Source organism: Armigeres subalbatus, chromosome 1 (genome assembly GCF_024139115.2).
Source record: "Armigeres subalbatus isolate Guangzhou_Male chromosome 1, GZ_Asu_2, whole genome shotgun sequence".
Taxonomy (NCBI): Eukaryota; Metazoa; Arthropoda; class Insecta; order Diptera; family Culicidae; genus Armigeres; species Armigeres subalbatus.
The window spans coordinates 148826124-148846399 of NC_085139.1; the positions used below are offsets into that span (position 1 = coordinate 148826124).

The following is a 20276-nucleotide window of genomic DNA, read 5'->3' on the forward strand; positions in this document are numbered from 1 at the left end:
GAAAAATTGTAATTAGTGTACGGTCCCTTTATATCGGAATCACATGGCATTGTTGTACATACTTTCTACATCAGAGGTTCCCAAACTTTTTGAATATGCGACCTACCTAGCAGAATCCCATGAGTTTGCGTTAGATTGAGCAAATTGTAATAAATTGCTTCATTCTCCTTCATTGTAATTGCAAAAAACCTCAGAATTATTTTGACTCTATTTGGATTGAATTTGTACTGGATTTGGATCGGAATTTGATTAGATTTAGGTTGGACTTGGATTTGGCTTTGGATTTGATTTGGATTATATTTAGATCGGATTTGTATTGGATTTCAATTAGATTTGGGTTGGAATTGGATTGGATTTAGATTGGACTTGGATATAAGATTTAAATTTAATTTGGATTGGATTGTGGATTAAATTGGATTTGGATTGGATTTGAATTGAATTTAAGTTGGATTTGGATTCGAATTGGATAAGAATTAGATTGGATTTAGATTAGATTTAAATTTGATTTGGATTGGAATTGGATTGGATTAGGATTTGTATTGGATTCGAATTAATTTTGGATTCTTTTGGATCCAGAAATTCCTGGTGGAGCATAGTATCTGGTTCAATGGCGCCTCAACGACCCGAAACCGGTCTTTAAGCGCGTCACAATCTACTCGGCCTCGGCTCGAAAGTGGCGACCAGCATTTGTGGAAGGCTTTTACGTTACCAACACTACTCTTTCACCTGGTCAGCATATTCAAAGATCAGCGCAAGTTCTAAGCGTTTTCTTTTCAAAGGGAAACCGGACGAATACCGAAGTCCGTCTAGAAATTCCTTGTGGAGCATAGCATCTGGTTCAATGGCGCCTCAACGACATGAAACCAGTCCGTTAACGCGTCACAATCTACTCGGTCTAGTAGCGGCGGATCTACCCTATTCCGACTAGAAAATTCCCAGTGGCGGGATCTCCCCGAATTCGATCTTCTAAGTTTTTGAGCCATTCAGCTCTCAGTATGATATTGGTCTACTCAGAGCATTTCCACCACATTCTCATGCCGTTCAGACCCACTTTTACGTTGAGCCGTTCAGCTCGCAGATTGGAAGGAGCTTTTTCAGGTGCGAGCTACAAAGAATACCATGCTGAAGGTTCCCGCTCCGGTCTAGGAAATTTTCGGGCAGGAAATTATCTCGCTTCCCTGGCCATAAAGTATAATCGAGTTGACCTAATGATACACGAATGCAGTAATGATAACTTGGCTTAGAGACCTTGCCAGCTGCGAGACGGCAGAGTCCCATTGGGGGATGTAATGCGAATAAGAATAAGAAGAAAAAGAAGTTCAGTAGCGGACCGGTGACCCGTTTTCGTGGAGGGTTGTTACGAAGGCTGCACTACTCTTAACATCTATATCTAGCTCTTTTTTACTTCAGCGAGTGATCGGTCGAATGCCGAAATCAGTTTAGAGATTCTGGGTGGAGCATATTCTCCTGTTCAATGACGCCTCAACGATCCGAAACCGGCATTTTTACGCGTCATGATCTTCTCGGATAAGTCCCGAAGCTCTTCGGCTGCGTAAACTCTCCCGATACTTTCTCTAAGGTTAGTTGGCTGGTCTGGCTCGTTGAACCCATCTTCATCTTATCGACAATGTTTTTTCCGTGTTCAGAGCTGGCATGTCTCTCCGTAAGATTCCGAATCGGGGACATTCAAATAGGACGTATTCAGACTTTTTCTCCACATCCTCGCACTCCAGGCAGCATTTGTGAGTGAAGGTGAAGGTGCATGACCGAAGCGATACAGATACTAACAGCCTAAAACAGCCGTGTCCCTTAAGGAACGGCGTCGACCGACAGTTTATTTTATCTTGTTTATCAACTTGTCACATTTTGGGTGATCCGGTAGGTCCACCTCAGCTTCATCCAACTCATGTTGCCATTTGGAAAATTTAATTTCTCCATACTAATTTTTATGCAAATTTGTAACAGCTTGTGCTAAGCCAGCCTTTATCAAAATCAGCTCAAATTTTCGGATGACACTCAAAACATGGTCCAAAATCGGATGAGCGTTGTGCAGCAAAATCGATTTTTTTAACCACCCTATTGGGTAGTCCACGCTCGCCTTTGAAGTATTTCGTTAGTCTGTTGAGAATAAGCCTTTTCAAGAATTTTCCAAGGGTGTCCAACAAAAAAAGGGACTGTACGATATTGGATCCGCGGGCGGTTTTCCTGGTTTTGGAAGCAGCACCAGCTTCTGTAACTTCCATCTATTTGGGCAGGCATTTGTGCATTACCGTGCTAAACATGTCCGCGAATATCCAAAAAGCATTGCCCCATGGACTTTTTTGTAGCTGTTCGACTTGCTCAACCTGATCTCGCGGCTGAATGCAGAGCTGGCATCATGAATTTTCACTTTATGTTACTCTCTATAATTTTCTGTTCATGATCTCGTAACGCGACTTCTGGCCTTTATGCTAAGAGCACAAAGATCTTTGAGTGTTCGTTCCGCCAGTAAAACAGACGGCATTTATTGTGTTCTAATCTTTTTGGCATTGATGCATCACTTGTTCTCCCTACAGTTTCCTTTTATTGGTCTGCATTCAAATTTAGATAATCGCCTGCGGCACGCAGTGAATCGACAAGGAGGTTAAGACGAGTTAAGTACTCTCCATTTAATTCCACCAATTATTTCGATATCTTTGCAAATACGTATTTCGACCACAACTGTGTGGTCGTCTTCAGTGTCTCGTATTTGACTCGACTAATCGTTTTTAATTCTAATCAGATTAACCATCAAATATCATGGAAATCAAAAATCATTGTTTGCAGACGATACGGGTCTTAGCCATAGAACAAGGCCTTCGTGTAATTTGTAGTAGATCACAGAATCTAAAATGTATCTACATGTAACTAAAATATGCATTAGGAGAGTAAAATTGGATCATTTTTAAATGTGCAATTAGAATTCCATGCACTGCTGGCTACTATCATACTATGTTGATTTCGGATGAAACGATTACGATAAAGTTAATCAACTGATTCAATGGGCCCAAATCCTCCACATGCATCATGAACTTAGCGTTAACGAATCGCATCGGGAACTGATTGCTTAATTACGACTAATGGTGATGAGCAGGCTCGGTTAAACCAATACGAGCTATCACGGTTTTTGGCGACAGCGTCCAAAGCTGCGTCTAGTTAATTGACGGCTATAGACCGCATTGCGTGGCACTTGGATGGCGATGGCCCTGGAAATAAAACTTCAATTGCGTATACGTGCACCTTATATAAGGTGCCGTGATTGTGAACAACAAATCTCAAACGGTTGGCTTCCAAAGATATACTTGCTGTGAGGCAGGAATGCAAGCATACAATCGCGATTCATTGGTTATTAGCTACTTGAGACGTTAATTAAATGATAGACGACTGCGACTGTATATTGTCAATGATTTTCATGTAGGTATCGAACGAGAATAATCAGGATTAGTTAGAGGAAATGAATTGATAGAGAGCCACATGCAAAATCTCGAATAATAATGCGTTGTGGGATAGAAAGTTTGACTATGTTTAGGTGTACCTAACTAAATAGCAATTGGAATAATTTTATTATTTTGTGAAAATGCTTATTGAATGTTGATTATAAAATGGCTAAAGAAACTCAAATCATATATCTACCGCATGTCTACAGTTATTAATTGCGTGATTTTTAAGCATGTCTTATTGATTGTATCGTGTGACTAGCACGAACAGCACACGAACTGATGCCCAGAAAAATGGAGAAAATTTCAACTCGATGTTTTCTTAGCTCGGACCAGTATTCGAACCTAGCCTCCTTCATCAGATCTCCTCAGAACCTCCTAACTAATATCAGATGGTTGAATGATAGAAAGGTTAAAATAAGTAATGGTGACTTTCTGGCCCAAGATGTTGACTTTTGATGTATGGACAGAAGCTGTGTTATATTCCGAATCCATACCCACCACCACTTACCCGTATACTTCGATACAGTATACACATTATTTATTCAAATAATTACAAGATGTAATCACTTCTAAGTCATTAAGTTACACAATCGGCTGTTTAATGCATACTATTAAGAACTCTTAACTAAGTAACGTATTATTTCTTAGTTTTGCGAATTCCCACGGTAATCCAAATCATATGCAATTGATCATTCAACGGTAATAAGCATATGGCAATTGATATATCTTTCGTTCGATTAGCTTTGCAAACCGGCAAGATGAGCTGATTAATGTTTGAGCCTGAATATTTGCTTCACCCTCATTGTATTCAACATTCTTAACATATTTTATTATCGAATCATGGACTCATAGGGTGTTGACTTTATGGTGATATTACTTTGAATAGCAACAAAATAAATTCTTGTCTTCTGGCTTTTTTAGTCTGCAAATTATTCAAATGGGTTCACATTTGCTCGGGTTCACGGGCTCACGTTTAAATAATTTTCAGACGAAAAAAGCCAGAAGACAAAAACAAATATCTCAGTCGAACTATAATAAAGTATCAAAAATAAGTTCAAACTAAAGTTTATCAAATATTCGTCAACAAGAGCTTAGGATTGTTCACATTAAAAAATGTTCGTTATTTCCAACTCCCATATATCTATTAGCATCTTTTTGATAATCTACGAGTTCTGATAGAATTTTAGGCGATTTGGTGGCGATTTAGGGAACCCCATCTTCCATTGTCGGTATCTATATGAATTAAAGTGCAGTGTGAATATGAAAGATATATCTAGACCAACATTTAGAAGGAATAAATTTTGGCTATTACGCTCTTTTCAAATGTTGGTCTAGCTATGATAAAATGGTGCAATTGGCCTCAACTTGGCAGTAGCAAATCCTTTTAAAACTTATGAGTTATCCACTGGTTCCGAATGTAGATACCAAAAACCTAATTTGGAATTGTACATTTGACTTCATCACAAATGTTAAGATTAAGATGACAAAAAATCTTAATGATTCAACCTAGCAGTGATGACGCCTGAGGGTTGAGAAGCATGCAAGTAAAGGTTAAAATAACACTAATAGGTGAATAATTCTTTTTTACATTTATTCAAACACATTGTGAAATTCCTGCCAAACGCAACTTGTTGCAAGATAGTTGGATACACATAAGTGCCAAAAAAATAATATCCTATGCAGGTTTTGAAAAAAGTATTGTTGTCAAAACTTTTTATCCCATGATTCGATTTGGCCAATTTGAAACAATGGAACAGGGGTGGCATTGCACACCTCGACTCGAAACTAGCAAACCATACAAACTGTCATACGAAAGATCTGTCGAAAGGAGATGCGCAATGAGGCCCCAGGATCCCCCATCGAATACAGTCTCGGTTGAGGTTAAGTGCCCGAAAAATGAGTGAGTTATTTGATTTATATAATTTAAGCTCAAATTTATTTATTTAAATATTCTTGGCATTAAGTAAGGTTTACAGCGTCCCTCCGAATGTTTAAGGTGGAGAACTTGTTTAAGTTTGGTGAGGCGTCATAGATTTTCGAACAAGTTGTACAATTCAGTATTAAATTTGTATTGTAATGATATGGAAATGCTAATATCATCTTCCAAACTTAGACGTACATGTTCATGATAGAATTAGTGGCGAACGCATAGAATTGATAGTTCCGTTAGGATACGGCAGACATGAATAATATTCTTTTTATTGAAGTCGCTTTGAAAGCAATCGGAGGGCAATATTTTGAATAAATGTTTGACAAATAAACAAAATATTTTGGTACTGATTTTACGCCCAGTGAAGCTTCATTCATACTTTTTGATTGACAAATAGTGTTAAAAACAAATTACTCATATCAAATAAGACAAATATTAAACCACAGAGAACAGACGTTGAAACTGCACTCGCTATGTTGTGATAACTTTTTACTGTTCATTTTGAAATAACTTTGGAATGTAGTGGTTATCCCGTGCATAATCAGCGCTAGCGTCATCAAAAAATGCCACTGTGCGCTAGTGTCGTTATGCATGCAAGAGCATAGCAGCGCCATCGTGTTGTCAAAATGAGATTGTGAGTTGCAATGTCGACGTCGTTGGCGTTGCGATTCGATTTGTTTGTTTACACATGTTTTGTAAGAAATTTTGTTTGAGCCTCCATGTCTGTTCTCTGTGATTAAACTTATAACTAATCAAAATTAAGTTTTTTAAACCACACTTTGTGTTGGCAAATGAAATAAGGCTATTGGCAATTTCAAATTACACGTGTTTTGTTTGAAGAAGAAAATTGAAGAATAATTTATTTAAGCTTCCAAACCAGAAAAGAGTTATGACAGATAAATTAGTTACATCACAGAGAACAGACGTTGAAGCTGCACTCGCTATGTTGTGATAACTTTTTACTGTTAATTTTGAAATAACTATGGAATGTCGCCGTTATCCCGTGCAGCATCACCGGTAGCGTCATCAAAAAATGCCACTGTGCGCTAGTGTCGTTATGTATGCAAGAGCATACCAGCGCCATCGTGTTGTCAAAATGAGATTGTGAGTTGCAATGTCGACGTCGATGGCGTTGCGGTTCGGTGTGTTTGTTTACACATGTTTTGCAAGAAACTTAGTTCGAGCCTCTATGTCTGTTCCCTGTGGTTACATGTAACTCAACAATTGACGATGGAATACAGCAAACGTCTTAATATGTGCAATATCGGGATCAAATGTATCCATGTTGAATGTTTATCTTGGTGTATTTTCTCCATTTAGTGTGAAATAAGCAATGAATAATTAAATGAGTTTATTCAATTCTACAATTATTGAAATATGCCCATTGACACTTAAATATATTCAATACATGTAATAAAAAATTGAGAACGGCAAAACAGTAAAACCTCTCGGAAACCCATTTTTGGTTTCAGATAATTGGCTTGCATTTGATTATTTGTGTTTAAGACGCTTCTTTACAGTGGTTACAGTGGTTAGTATGATCGTTTATAGTTCGAAAGATGGGGAACCGCATTGAATTCGATTATCGAGCGATTGTTGAACCTGGGGTGGCATTGCGTTCGACTAGAAACGAACATATCATGAAACCATTGAGATGTGCAATGAAGCCACTGCTTCTCGAAAATTCACAACCTTCAAATTCACACACCATAACACATTAACATTTGACCACTTAACTAGCATAATTGAGCAAAAGGCAGTCATCTAGAATGTGTTTTTCAATTGTAGCAATCAAATGTGGGCTTCGTGGCCGTGGTTAGCGACGTCAATCGTCTAGACGCACGTGCTGTGGAGTGTGGGTTCGATTCCCGCCCCGGCAAGGAGAAAACTTTTCGTAAAGTGAAAAATTCTCCACTGGTCCCCTGGGTGTGGTGTGAATGTCCTGTCCGTTGGCTCATGCTAGATGTTAAGTGTTCAGTCTGTGTGACCTCTGGTTGAAGACGGTGATTCTGTCTTTTTCCTATTAAAAATGATAAGCTTTAAACAACCCATTTGAACGCTATGTTGGGCATCATTAACTTTAAAACTAATGAGTGGAAAAGTAGACGATTAAAGTGTAAAACCAGGTATAATGATCCGAAATTGCATAAAATTTGTTTTTTTAATTCTTTTGTGTAGAGGTTTTTAGCCCTTAGCTGATTCACCTTTGGGGAAACATGTTTTTATGTTACATGGAGCTCAGTTTGATTGTAAAAAAACGAATTAGTCAAATCAATTTCATTTTATAATACAGAAATTATTGAGTTTTCTTGCTCAACTCACTTATTTTTGCATTCGTTGCTATTTATAACCAGTTATTATAACGTTGGTGTAGAATAATTAAAATTGTCTATCCTAGAAACGGTCATTCACAGAACATGTGCATGTGCAATGCACCATCAATACATGCCTGTAATGCAGAAACCGAACGTCCTTCGAATATCTGCAAATGATCTTGAAAAGTTCATTCACATGATCAGGTTTATATCAGTGGCATGCCGCTGATGAATGACCACCTTCGTGCACGTGAAAACGAATCCACTAAGAACAGTCGATACGGGAAAAGTTGTTTCCACTATGTTGCAAGAACCTAGCAGCCTCTGCTGAAGCCGACCATGCAATACGGTGATGCCTATATCATGCCATAGAATCGTTAAACTCCTACTTCCATAAGCTGAAGCAAATGTAGTAAGTGCTGATTGGCCAGTTTGCACGATGTGACGGTTTGGCCATTTGACATTGGCAGCAAATATCAACTTTGCAAATGAATGTGAAACTGCATGCAGGGCCATAATTAGTTGCTCGCCTATGGTGAAGTTATGGGTGTTTTCATTTCGCAAGATTTGTCGCTTAAAGGCTCAGGCTTGTTGTAAGAACTTTTTCAAATGCTGCCAATAAATAATTCTGCAATATCCTTTCCAATAAGGTTGCGGCTGTATCTTACATCTAACTGTCGTGTGTAAAATTAACTTGATGCTGTAATACAATAAGAGTTAGGAATTCGGAATTTTATTGGATAAATAATAAAAAACTGAGCTTTTCAGGAAACAGACCCTAGGGGCCCTTCTTAGCCGTGCGGTAAGACGCGCGGCTACAAAGCACGACCATGCTGAGGGTGGCTGGGTTCGATTCCCGGTGCCGGTCTAGACAATTTTCGGATTGGAAATTGTCTCGACTTCCCTGGGCATAAAAGTATCATCGTGCTAGCTTCATGATATACGAATGCAAAAATGGTAACCTGGCTTAGAAACCTCGCAGTTAATAACTGTGGAAGTGCTTAATGAACACTAAGCTGCGAGGCGGCTCTGTCCCAGTGTGAGGATGTAATGCCAATAAGAAGAAGAAGAAGAAGATGAAAAACCCTAAGAAGTTAAGAGTTTTGTGTTATTATCAATTTATTCATTTATTTTTTATTTCCCACCCCCTCCGTTGTCGAAAGACCAACAGGATGAAAAATGAAATTCATATTTGTTCCGGCCCAAGTGAAATATATGAATTCATATCAAATCAAGCAGAACGCGATTTTTCTAGCTTTCATAGCTTTCCGCTCACTGAAAAAATCTTATACCTGATATTAGAGCGCAAAATGTACCTATATGAACAAGTTAGCTGAATTCCTACTACTATCCGAAAACAGATGAAATATCTTGTTGATTAGGTAATAAGATAAATTCAGGATCGATAAAAGATGCTAATTTTACAAAACGCGATCATAGAAGATTTCACGCAGGTGTTGACTAACTAGACATAGTAGTTGGTAGCGATTCGACTCGACGGTTAGGGTAACCGTACCTTTAGTGGAGGTAGTACCAATAGGGGAGGTAGCTGGGTTTTAACGAGATTTTTTTTCCCTTGTCGTAAGACGAGTTTGTACAATCCCATTGAATTCCACCACTTAATTGTATCTTGACAGATACGTATTTCGACCTCAACAGTAAGGCCGTCTTCAGTGTCTCGTACTTGACTCGACTTCTTTTTTCATTATTCTGCATTTTACGACGTTTTTAGTTGATGCATCATGCTATAAATAAGCTGTAAAATCCAGCTTACTCTAATATTTTGCTTGAAAAACTATTGAAAACAATGATTTTCCTTAATAAAAATGACTCCCTTGTACCTATAGTGGAGTAAAGGTACCAATAGTGGCAAGTCTCATAAGAATTCAATGGATAGCTCCACTATGGGAACCAAAATTGATTTTAACCACCACCAGAGGAACCCATGTGGTGCAAGTTATTTTAGTAGTAGTTGATGATAAGATATTGAAGCTGTAAATTTCGCATAATTATCGATTTTTTAAAAACGTTTTCTTTTGTGGATCTACCAATTCCTCCACTATTGGTATCATTACCCTAGTGGTTTTGTAGATTTCCAGACTAATGCCAATCAAGTTTTGTCATACCAAATCTTTTGGAATCTCGTTAAGTCGTGTGATCTAACACCTGTGTTATATTACCATAAATGAGAATGTAATAGTACAGCCCTTTTTTCCAATCGACCGATTCTACCCATGCACGATATTTTACTTTATAGGTCGAAATGCTGACGTTTTATTGATCCCTAATAGTCTATCCAAACTGTGAGCTTTAACACATGATAAATAGTTTCTTGATGGCTAATTTGCGCTGGAAAATACTAAGTAATATAGCTCATACCCTGATTAGATTATACAAAACAGTTGTGCATGGTACGTGTCTGAGATAATTTCAAAAAAAATCATTATAGATCATACTGGTTATTTCAATAATGTTTATCCTACTGGAAATATTGATCTGATCTCATCTGTGCATCCAAGCTCATATCCTAATACATGTATTCAGCGATTCGTGTTTTCAATATTCTCAGTTTATAAATCACAAATGATCATTCAATAGAGAAAGTTGGATACGAAAATCAGTGATTTGATAAAACAGCATTTACCAAATATTTTAAAGAAAAAAAAAATAATTAGAAAACCCATATCTAAAAACATAAGGAATTTAAATTGTATTACATCGGCCTCAAAACAACACAGATAGAAACATTTTGTAATTTTGTGTTTAATCGAAATAAATTTAAACAACCCTTGTAGCTCAGTAAATTCCAAAACTAAACTTCGGCAATTTTTTTTATTACCGATGCTCAGCACAATATTTACCGCATCTCAGCCAGCGAAACGTCACTTTTATGAGATCTTGGCAAAAATCATGTTTGCTGAAACTCGGCGGTGCCCACGTCGGGAAAATAAACAAAAAATGCTGAGATCTCGTCAACAAAAATTGTGTGTGTAGGGATAGAAGATGGAAATGGCATGAATGCTAGGCGATTGCTAGAACATAAGAAATATGTGAAAAGATACAAAGTAGGAGGAATTGAACGGGCCTAGGATTGAACCTACGACCTCCTGCGTATGAGGCAGAGATGTTAGCCATTTGACACCAAGCTCAATCTCATCCTCAATGCTTTTTTCTTAAGATACAAAAATATTTTCTTTTTATTACCATTAGTCTGAGACATAACTACCTTAAAGGATAGGGCTGACACTTATCTTGTGCAGAAAAGTTTGAAAATTTTGGTGGAAAATATTGGAGTATTTTAATTATCATTTTTGGGTGGCGCTTATTATCCAGCATCGTTTATTTTGGATGAAAATACCAATTTTTGAATAAAATAGTTTTGATTCAATACTGCTGGTTTGACATAAAAAAAATGAGCATATAATGATTGATGTGTTAGATTATTAATAAACACTTTTAAAATACACGTTGGGCGCAAATTGACCATATTTTCTACGGAAGTAAAGAATATTTCCTACATGTCAATTTCATAGACCGGACAACACAGATAAAAATATTTTGGACCGGACGATAATGATTGCTATTTTCATGGGGAAACTTTTCACGTGAAAACAGTAGGCGCGTTGTCGCCGGTGACAACTTCTCAAATTTTGTACTCAAACGATAATAAACACAGAATTTTCATTCAAACATTATTCTTCACTAATATCAGCTAATTGTCAACAGTCCGGTTATATATTCTATTTGCCGTTATGGTTTCAAATATAACGGTAAATGCTTCCAATCAAGATAAAATTTTTAAACGATTCTTAATTGCTGGCGAGTTTTTATCACTTGACAATTTAAAAGAAAGATCGCGGGTGAGCTTTGATCATCCTCGATTTTTTGTTTATTTAATTCGTCCCATCCCTAGGATAGAGACCGATCAATCTTTGGCTGAGTATTGCTTTGTAGACGCGCATCTTACGCATCTATAGGCCATGCCAAATATGCCGAATAAATGGTAGGGTGGTTGTGGGCACCCTTTTTTGTTGGCCCTGATTAATCTTATGCCGACATTTGTATGTATAGCAATAGAAAGCTAGACGTATAACCTTACTACTGGCGAAAAAAAATAGTTTGATTTCATCGGTTTAAAAAAAAATTGACAATTTTGCAAATTTAACATTTTAACCGATTAACCATCGGTGCATTATAGATGATATTGAAAAAATCACATAAGAAAAGTCTAAAATAGCACTTTGGTAAATGGGTTTCAATTTTTAATTAATTTACGTTTTATTGATATACCTCACAGTCAAAAAAAAATCCTGATTAATCACCATAATGGCCATAAATTTTGAGTCCGATCAGACCAATTTTCAATAGAAAACAATGGAACAGGATTCCCCGTCGAACGAAACTTGTTGCAAGCGAATCAGTCAACGATTTGTTCCAAAAAGTGTGGATATAATAACTAAACATACCCAAAGAACAAAAATATGAATTAAACTCATTATTTCGATCAATTATAAATAAATTATAAAAACTGCATAAAAACGTCTTTTAAAATAAGTTAGGGAAAAACTAAAACGATATTGAAAAATTTATATAATTTATAATATTTTTATAATAATTTATAATATTTTATAATAATTTATAATATTTTAATAAGGGTGCCCTTTTGAAAAATGAAGAAAAAAATTCGTGCTAAAATTTTAATGGCAATCGTCGTTGAGCCTAAGAATCGTTAAAATTTACTGTATAAATATGCATTGGAACTCACTTTTTTAATTAAATCACTTCAATTTATGACACTTTAAAAAAGAGAAAAACAAACTTTTGTGTTGTTTTTTTTTTGTAAAAAAAAAATGACTTATTCCTAGTTCAAAGTAGAGATGCCCATCCGGTTTAATATTGAGCACAATACATCATGTTACAATAGCAAACGAATAACGGTTATTAGAATGACAGCATCTGTTATCTTAGGGGCAGCAGGGACTATGTCCAAGGGCTTGACGATCCCTCCCCAGGCCATCTGCGAGTTGTGGGGCTTGCCTAGGATGTGGTGGGGTTTGACAGTGGGCCCTGTTAAACCTCTATAAAAAGCTGCATGTATCCGCAAGTAGGCCCCACCAAAGCGACCGTGTGCCGCTCAAAGCGCACACAGCCCTGACACGACGGCCATCCGACGAGACAGGAGGTTTGCGCAGGCCCAATAAGCCGCCTAGAAAACCAATCATTACGAACAATATAAGAGATAATGCGACTCGATATAATCGGCAAAGACCTAGGCGACGAATACAGGATCACGATTGGAAGCTTGGAACATGGAATTGCAAGTCGCTAGGTTTCGCAGGTTGCGACAGGATGATCTACGATGAATTACATCCCCGCAACTTCGACGTCGTGGCGCTGCAGGAGATTTGCTGGACAGGACAGAAAGTGTGGAAAAGCGGGCATCGAACGGCTACCTTCTACCAAAGCTGTGGCATCACCAACGAGCTGGGAACCGGATTCATAGTGCTGGGTAAGATGCGCCAACGCGTGATTGGGTGGCAGCCAATCAACGCAAGGATGTGCAAGCTGAGGATTAAAGGCCGTTTCTTCAACTATAGCATCATCAACGTGCACTGCCCACACGAAGGGAGACCCGACGACGAGAAAGAAGCGTTCTACGCACAGCTGGAGCAGACATACGATGGATGCCCACTGCGGGACGTTAAAATCGTCATCGGTGACATGAACGCACAGGTAGGAAGGGAGGAAATGTATAGACCGGTCATCGGACCGGATAGTCTGCACACCGTATCGAATGACAACGGCCAACGATGCATAAACTTCGCAGCCTCCCGCGGAATGGTAGTCCGAAGCACCTTCTTTCCCCGCAAAAATATCCACAAGGCCACATGGAGATCACCTAACCAAGAAACGGAAAACCAAATCGATCACGTTCTAATCGACGGTAAATTCTTCTTCGACATTACGAATGTCCGCACTTACCGCAGTGCGAATATTGAATCCGACCACTACCTCGTTGCAGTATGCTTGCGCTCAAAACTCTCGACGGTGTACAACACGCGTCGAAGTCGGACGCCGCGGCTTAACATTGGGCGGCTACAAGACGGTAGACTAGCCCAAGAATACGCGCAGCAGCTGGAAGTGGCACTTCCAACGGAAGAGCAGCTAGGCGCAGCGTCTCTTGAAGATGGCTGGAGAGATATTCGATCCGCCATTGGTAGCACCGCAACCGCTGCACTAGGCACGGTGCCCCCGGATCAGAGAAACGACTGGTATGACGGCGAATGTGAGCAGTTAGTGGAAGAGAAGAATGCAGCATGGGCGAGATTGCTGCAACACCGCACGAGGGCGAACGAGGCACGATATAAACAGGCGCGGAACAGACAAAACTCGATTTTCCGGAGAAAAAGCGCCAGCAGGAAGATCGAGACCGTGAAGAAACGGAGCAACTGTACCGCGCTAATAACACACGAAAGTTCTATGAGAAGTTAAACCGTTCACGTAAGGGCCACGTGCCACAGCCTGATATGTGTAAGGACATAAACGGGAACCTTCTTACGAACGAGCGTGAAGTGATCCAAAGGTGGCGGCAGCACTACGAAGAACACTTGAATGGCGATGTGGCAGACGAAGATGGCGGTATGGTGATGGACCTGGGAGAACGCGCGCAGGACATAATTCTGCCGGCTCCGGATCTCCAGGAAATCCAGGAGGAGATTGGCCGGCTGAAGAACAACAAAGCCCCTGGGGTTGACCAACTACCAGGAGAGCTATTTAAACACGGTGGTGAGGCACTGGCTAGAGCGCTGCACTGGGTCATTACCAAGATTTGGGAGGAGGAAGTTTTGCCGCAGGAGTGGATGGAAGGTGTCGTGTGTCCCATCTACAAAAAGGGCGATAAGCTGGATTGTAGCAACTACCGCGCAATCACATTGCTGAACGCTACAAGGTACTCTCCCAAATTTTATGCCGTCGACTAGCACCAACTGTAAGGGAGTTCGTGGGGCAGTACCAGGCGGGTTTTATGGGCGAACGCTCCACCACGGACCAGGTGTTCGCCATTCGCCAAGTACTGCAGAAATGCCGCGAATACAACGTGCCCACACATCATCTATTCATCGACTTCAAAGCCGCATATGATACAATCGATCGGGACCAGCTATGGCAGCTAATGCACGAACACGGTTTTCCGGATAAACTGACACGGTTGATCAAAGCGACGATGGATCGGGTGATGTGCGTAGTTCGAGTTTCAGGGGCATTCTCGAGTCCCTTCGAAACCCGCAGAGGGTTACGGCAAGGTGATGGTCTTTCGTGTTTGCTATTCAACATCGCTTTGGAAGAGGTAATACGAAGAGCAGGGATTAACACGAGTGGTACAATTTTCAATAAGTCCGTCCAGCTTTTTGGCTTCGCCGACGACATAGATATTATGGCACGTAACTTTGAGAAGATGGAGGAAGCCTACATCAGACTGAAGAGGGAAGCTAAGCGGATCGGACTAGTCATCAACACGTCGAAGACGAAGTACATGATAGGCAGAGGCTCAAGAGAAGACAATGTGAGCCACCCACCGCGAGTTTGCATCGGTGGTGACGAAATCGATGTGGTAGAAGAATTTGTGTACTTGGGCTCACTGGTGACTGCCGAAAATGACACCAGCAGAGAAATTCGGAGACGCATAGTGGCTGGAAATCGTACGTACTTTGGACTCCGCAAGACGCTCCGATCGAATAGAGTTCGCCGCCGTACCAAACTGACTATCTACAAAACGCTCATTAGACCGGTAGTCCTCTACGGACACGAGACCTGGACGATGCTCGTGGAGGACCAACGCGCACTTGGAGTTTTCGAAAGGAAAGTGCTGCGTACCATCTATGGTGGGGTGCAGATGGCGGACGGTACGTGGAGGAGGCGAATGAACCACGAATTGCATCAGCTGTTGGAAGAACCATCCATCGTTCACACCGCGAAAATCGGACGACTGCGATGGGCCGGGCACGTAGCCAGAATGTCGGACAGTAACCCGGTGAAAATGGTTCTCGACAACGATCCGACGGGCACAAGAAGGCGAGGTGGGCAGCGGGCAAGGTGGATCGATCAGGTGGAAGATGACTTGCGGACCCTCCGTAGACTGCGTGGTTGGCGACGTGTAGCCATGGACCGAGCCGAATGGAGAAGACTCTTATATACCGCACAGGCCACTTCGGCCTCAGTCTGAATAAATAAAATAATAAGCATCTGTTATCTGTCAAAAGATACATAAGGGTGCCCATAACAGAACGATGCCCACAACCGAACCTCCTCCCCTAATAAATATTCAACCGTCTTTCTACAAACTGTTAATAATCTATAGTTGGCGACCCCTTTTTCACAATCAAATGCGTAACAACGGGTTGTCCTGAGTATGGAATTTTTGTTCATAGACATTTAGCAAAACTAGAGAACTTTCGATACAATAATGTATTGAAGCATTTTGATCAACTGAGCAAATATATATCCCCCCTGTGTGTACGTGTGCTCAAATGTGCAAATTTTAAATTCAAACATTTTGTATTGATCTAGAATTATCCGATTAAACAAGTTCCATTTCTTGAAGAATCTCTCATAGTTTTATAATATTCTAATCTTAAGACGATCAATCGCTGCATTCGAATGTAATGGTGAAAAATAATAAAAGTTCAAAATAATTTCCTAACTAACCAGTTATATAACCTCTTGAATACATTCAGCGCGTAATACCATTTTTTATTCTTCGATAGCCGAAAAAGCACGTCAAGATCAAGGTTCTTAATTTGTTTAGAATGACAGTAATCCGCAATACGTGAGAACTTAGTCCATTTGATCGCGATCAGTTTTAATAGCAGCATGCAAATATTTATCGAGAATCATAAAAGGTCGGCTAACAAATGGGATCCATTGTGGCCAAGACGGGCCTAAGAAAAGCAAACTGGGATGGGTAATCAGAGGATCAATGTAGTCTATTAAGCGTTTGTTTACGAGGGAAAGGTTTTTTTTACGAATTATGTCGATAACCACTTTAATTATTTGGCCACCAAATATTGTGTTTAATTAATTTTTCTTGCGATCATGTGAGGCCGCTTGTTTGCAGTTTCCACTAAAGATAGTGGAATTCATAAATGAGTGAATGCATGATTGGGTATTATTATTCCTGCGCATTTTCAATCTTATTCACAATCTAGAGCATATATTTTTTAATATAATAGGTTTCAATTATTGAATTATATACAAATTCTTTTCCTTTTATTTATTCACAGACGGTGCTGAACAGAAAATTGGCCAACAAAGAACACATCATGATTCTTGTTAACCATTAGCAACATATAGACAGGAAACATTCCAGAAGCCATAGAATTCTTCTAGCAGCACATTGTAAGTATATTATCAAATATCCGTTCATATATAGATGATTGCTTTGCGTATAGTGGCATTAGATAACTGTTCATTAGACTGGCCCTGTTTGCATTTGATTACATGCGCATGTTTTGCATGTTGGCGGTCAATGAATTCCAAGGTACACAGCCCACTTTCTAATAAATCAGCTGAAACTATTTAAGTTGATTGAACCACAGTATAATAAATTGTTCTTTGTCATGTCAACTGCATATCCTGTCAATGTCGGGCTCAACCGTGCTCTTCGTATCAAAGGCAAAATATTGGGGGATGATCTGTAAAATTCGGCAACTTTTTGTTTAATAAATTTAAGTTTAAAACATTAGAGATATTCATCAAGCCGTTTTTGAGCTGGGGTCTACATTTGAGCTACATTTTTTCAAGTTTTTTTGCTTATGTTTGCATAGAAAGGCCATGCGCCTCCATCACTTGAAATTGTTCATTGCAAAAAGTTTGCCACATTGCAACCGTCCAAACTTTTGAAGTGCATGTTTGGACTCATGTTTATTGTTGATTGCAAGATAGTGTATCCGTCGAAAGTATGTTGACTTGGATATTCGATCTTTAAGCAAAATGTTTACAAGATGGCATTTTCATTTTTCTTAACATTTTCTTAATTTACCACAAAATAAAAGCCAAAATATGACAAGGTTGCCATTACATTAATCTTGGGTTTATGTATTACTCTTCATTCGACCTGATGCAAAACACTATTTAAGTAACGTCAATACGCCTATTGGATAAAACATTTATTGTTCTTTTCACGGAAAATCGTAACCGTAACAATATTCGGCCATTACAACTTTTTGAATCTGAACTCAATGAAACTGATTGAAACTGATGAGGTAGAGTATGTAAGGCTACTTCTTGATTCCAAGCTATCCTAGACACGTAGCATTGAGTCCAGAAAAGTCCAAAAAAAGAGTGTTTGTCTTTCGTGCAATGCATGTAATGTAAATGCTAGTAAATCTGGAGGTCTAGATCCTAAACATACACTGTATGGAAAATAACACGACAAGTCGAGTCAAGTACGAGACACTGAAGACGGCCTCACAGTTGAGGTCAAAATACGTATAATAAGATAACAAAACGTAGTGGAATTAAATGATAAGTACCAAACTCGGCTTAGACCAGTTTATGTATTTATTTATAATATTTAAAATCCAACTGACAGATGATGTCTCAATGAATAAAATTTAACCTAACTGGAAACGATCAGTGGTGCGGAAAAGATTGAGCATCCGTTGATAAAACACGTCCGGGGAAACATGAAAATCAAATAGGTTGAAAAACTTATTTAGTTGATGGCTAATTGAACGAATGGGCTCGTGTAGAACATGGTCCGTGCTTCGTGGGTTCGGGTACAAAAAATCGTGTTGAAGGAGTGGGGTCTCAGGAGTGTACAAATTTAGCTGAGTTTAGCAGAGCAGGGCAGTCTCACCTCAAGCGGTTCTATTTGCAGAAGACGGCAACGTTCCACGTACAGGTTCATTGTTTCGCCCACCCGAGGAACCGAAGTGCATATCGAACAAACTTTTTTCGGACGATCCAGCTGACGTGGAATGGTCTCCATATGACAGCACTCCAAAATTGATCGGACCAGCGAATAGTAGAGGGCTTTGTGACAAAATGGATCATGGAACTCGTCTGCAATTTTGAACATAAAGCCCAATTTTCGGTTGGCTCTGGCGATTATGTCGTTGTAGCGAACTCGAAAGGTAAGCCCACTGTTCAAAATAACGCCGAGATCCTTCAGGTGCTGCACTCGGGTAAGACTACGTCCCGAAAGGCTATAGTCTAAGATGATCGGCATGTTCTTGCGGTGGTACGAAATGATGATATGTTGTAGCCCCAAACTGTCCTTGTCACATTTTATTATTTTGTAAGTTTTCGTGTCATCTGCGTAAAATAAGCGACAGCCGACAGGTAGTAACAGCGATGTTTATGAAAATCGAGAATAGCAGAGGACTAAGACTACTACCCTGCGGAACTCCCGAGTTGTTGCAGAATGTTTCCGACTCCGACAAACCTATCTTAACCCGTACCAAGCGGTTTATCAGGTAGGACCGGAACCAAAACACAGAGCTTGATGAAACGCCTAGCTTATACTCAAATTTGGCGAGAAGGATTTCATGGTCCATATACGCAGCGTCAGTCTGCCACCCCGAATCCATGCAGCGGCGCGCAAACAGCTGGAGGTGAACTGCACCAGATTCCTTAAAACTGATCGCTTTGAGTAAAATCCGTGTTTATCGGCGACTATGTAGTTTTTAGAGCAGGGAAACAGTGACTTCTGCACAATTATTTTGAATAGCTTTGAACAGGCGCACAAAGAGGTGATTCCGCGATAAGTCAGGATGTCTCGTTTGTTTCCTTTTTTTGTAGATTGGGAACATACAAGAGAATTTCGAACGGGCGGGAAATTAGCATCGCTGAACTGAGAGGCTATCACCATGTTATTCGTAATACGAGGAATACTAAACTCAAGCACATCCTGTGGTATACCAGCCAAAGCGTCGTTCACTTGCATCATGGAAGCAGTAACATCATGGAACACTTGTTTGAATCGACGCGCGAATAGATTGCACTTTTCGCTTTCGGTACTAGCTGCGCTGCCTCTGAGAAACTTGGAAGAGGGCAATCCGGATTCCTTTCGCTTCGAGTTTACAAATGACCAGAAACTTTTAGGATTCGTTCGCAGTCTGGCTTCCGTACGTTTGACGTAGAGAAAAATATTGTAGGTACGATTACTTACAAGGTTGAACTGCCGTTTATAATATGGTACTCGACAGTTACTATATCTTCGAAGGGCAGCTGATCGTTGTCGTTTTAGAGCGCGCAAGCGTTGATTAGACCATGGAAGTTTTTGAGGAGACCTCTTCACTGGGACAACATCGAAGATTGCTTCTTCTACCGCTGTGCTAATACAACGGCGTCATTGGCATTAACAGTCGAGTCGATAACCTCAACACTGCACACAAAAAAAGCGTTCCCGAAGTCATGAACCAGCAAAAATACACCGTAATTTAAGTCATGGATTAGGGAACACCAGTCACGTTTTCCAGAACGTTCCAGAAAACGTGACTGTGTTCCCAAATCCGTGACTGTTGTTCCCGAAAAAATACACCGTGAACTGGAAAGTTCACGAATTCATGGACG

The 20276-nt window shown here is 39.8% G+C and overlaps 1 protein-coding gene across 1 annotated transcript in view; it reads left to right on the forward strand.

Annotated features, from left to right (window-relative positions):
* LOC134205234 (ABC transporter G family member 20) overlaps positions 1-20276 on the forward strand; it is a 119141-nt gene that overhangs the window by 20253 nt on the left and 78612 nt on the right. The window contains exon 2 of the mRNA XM_062680306.1: positions 16982-17096. The gene's annotated coding sequence lies outside the window, so the exon portion shown is untranslated. The remainder of the gene's footprint in view (positions 1-16981; positions 17097-20276) is intronic.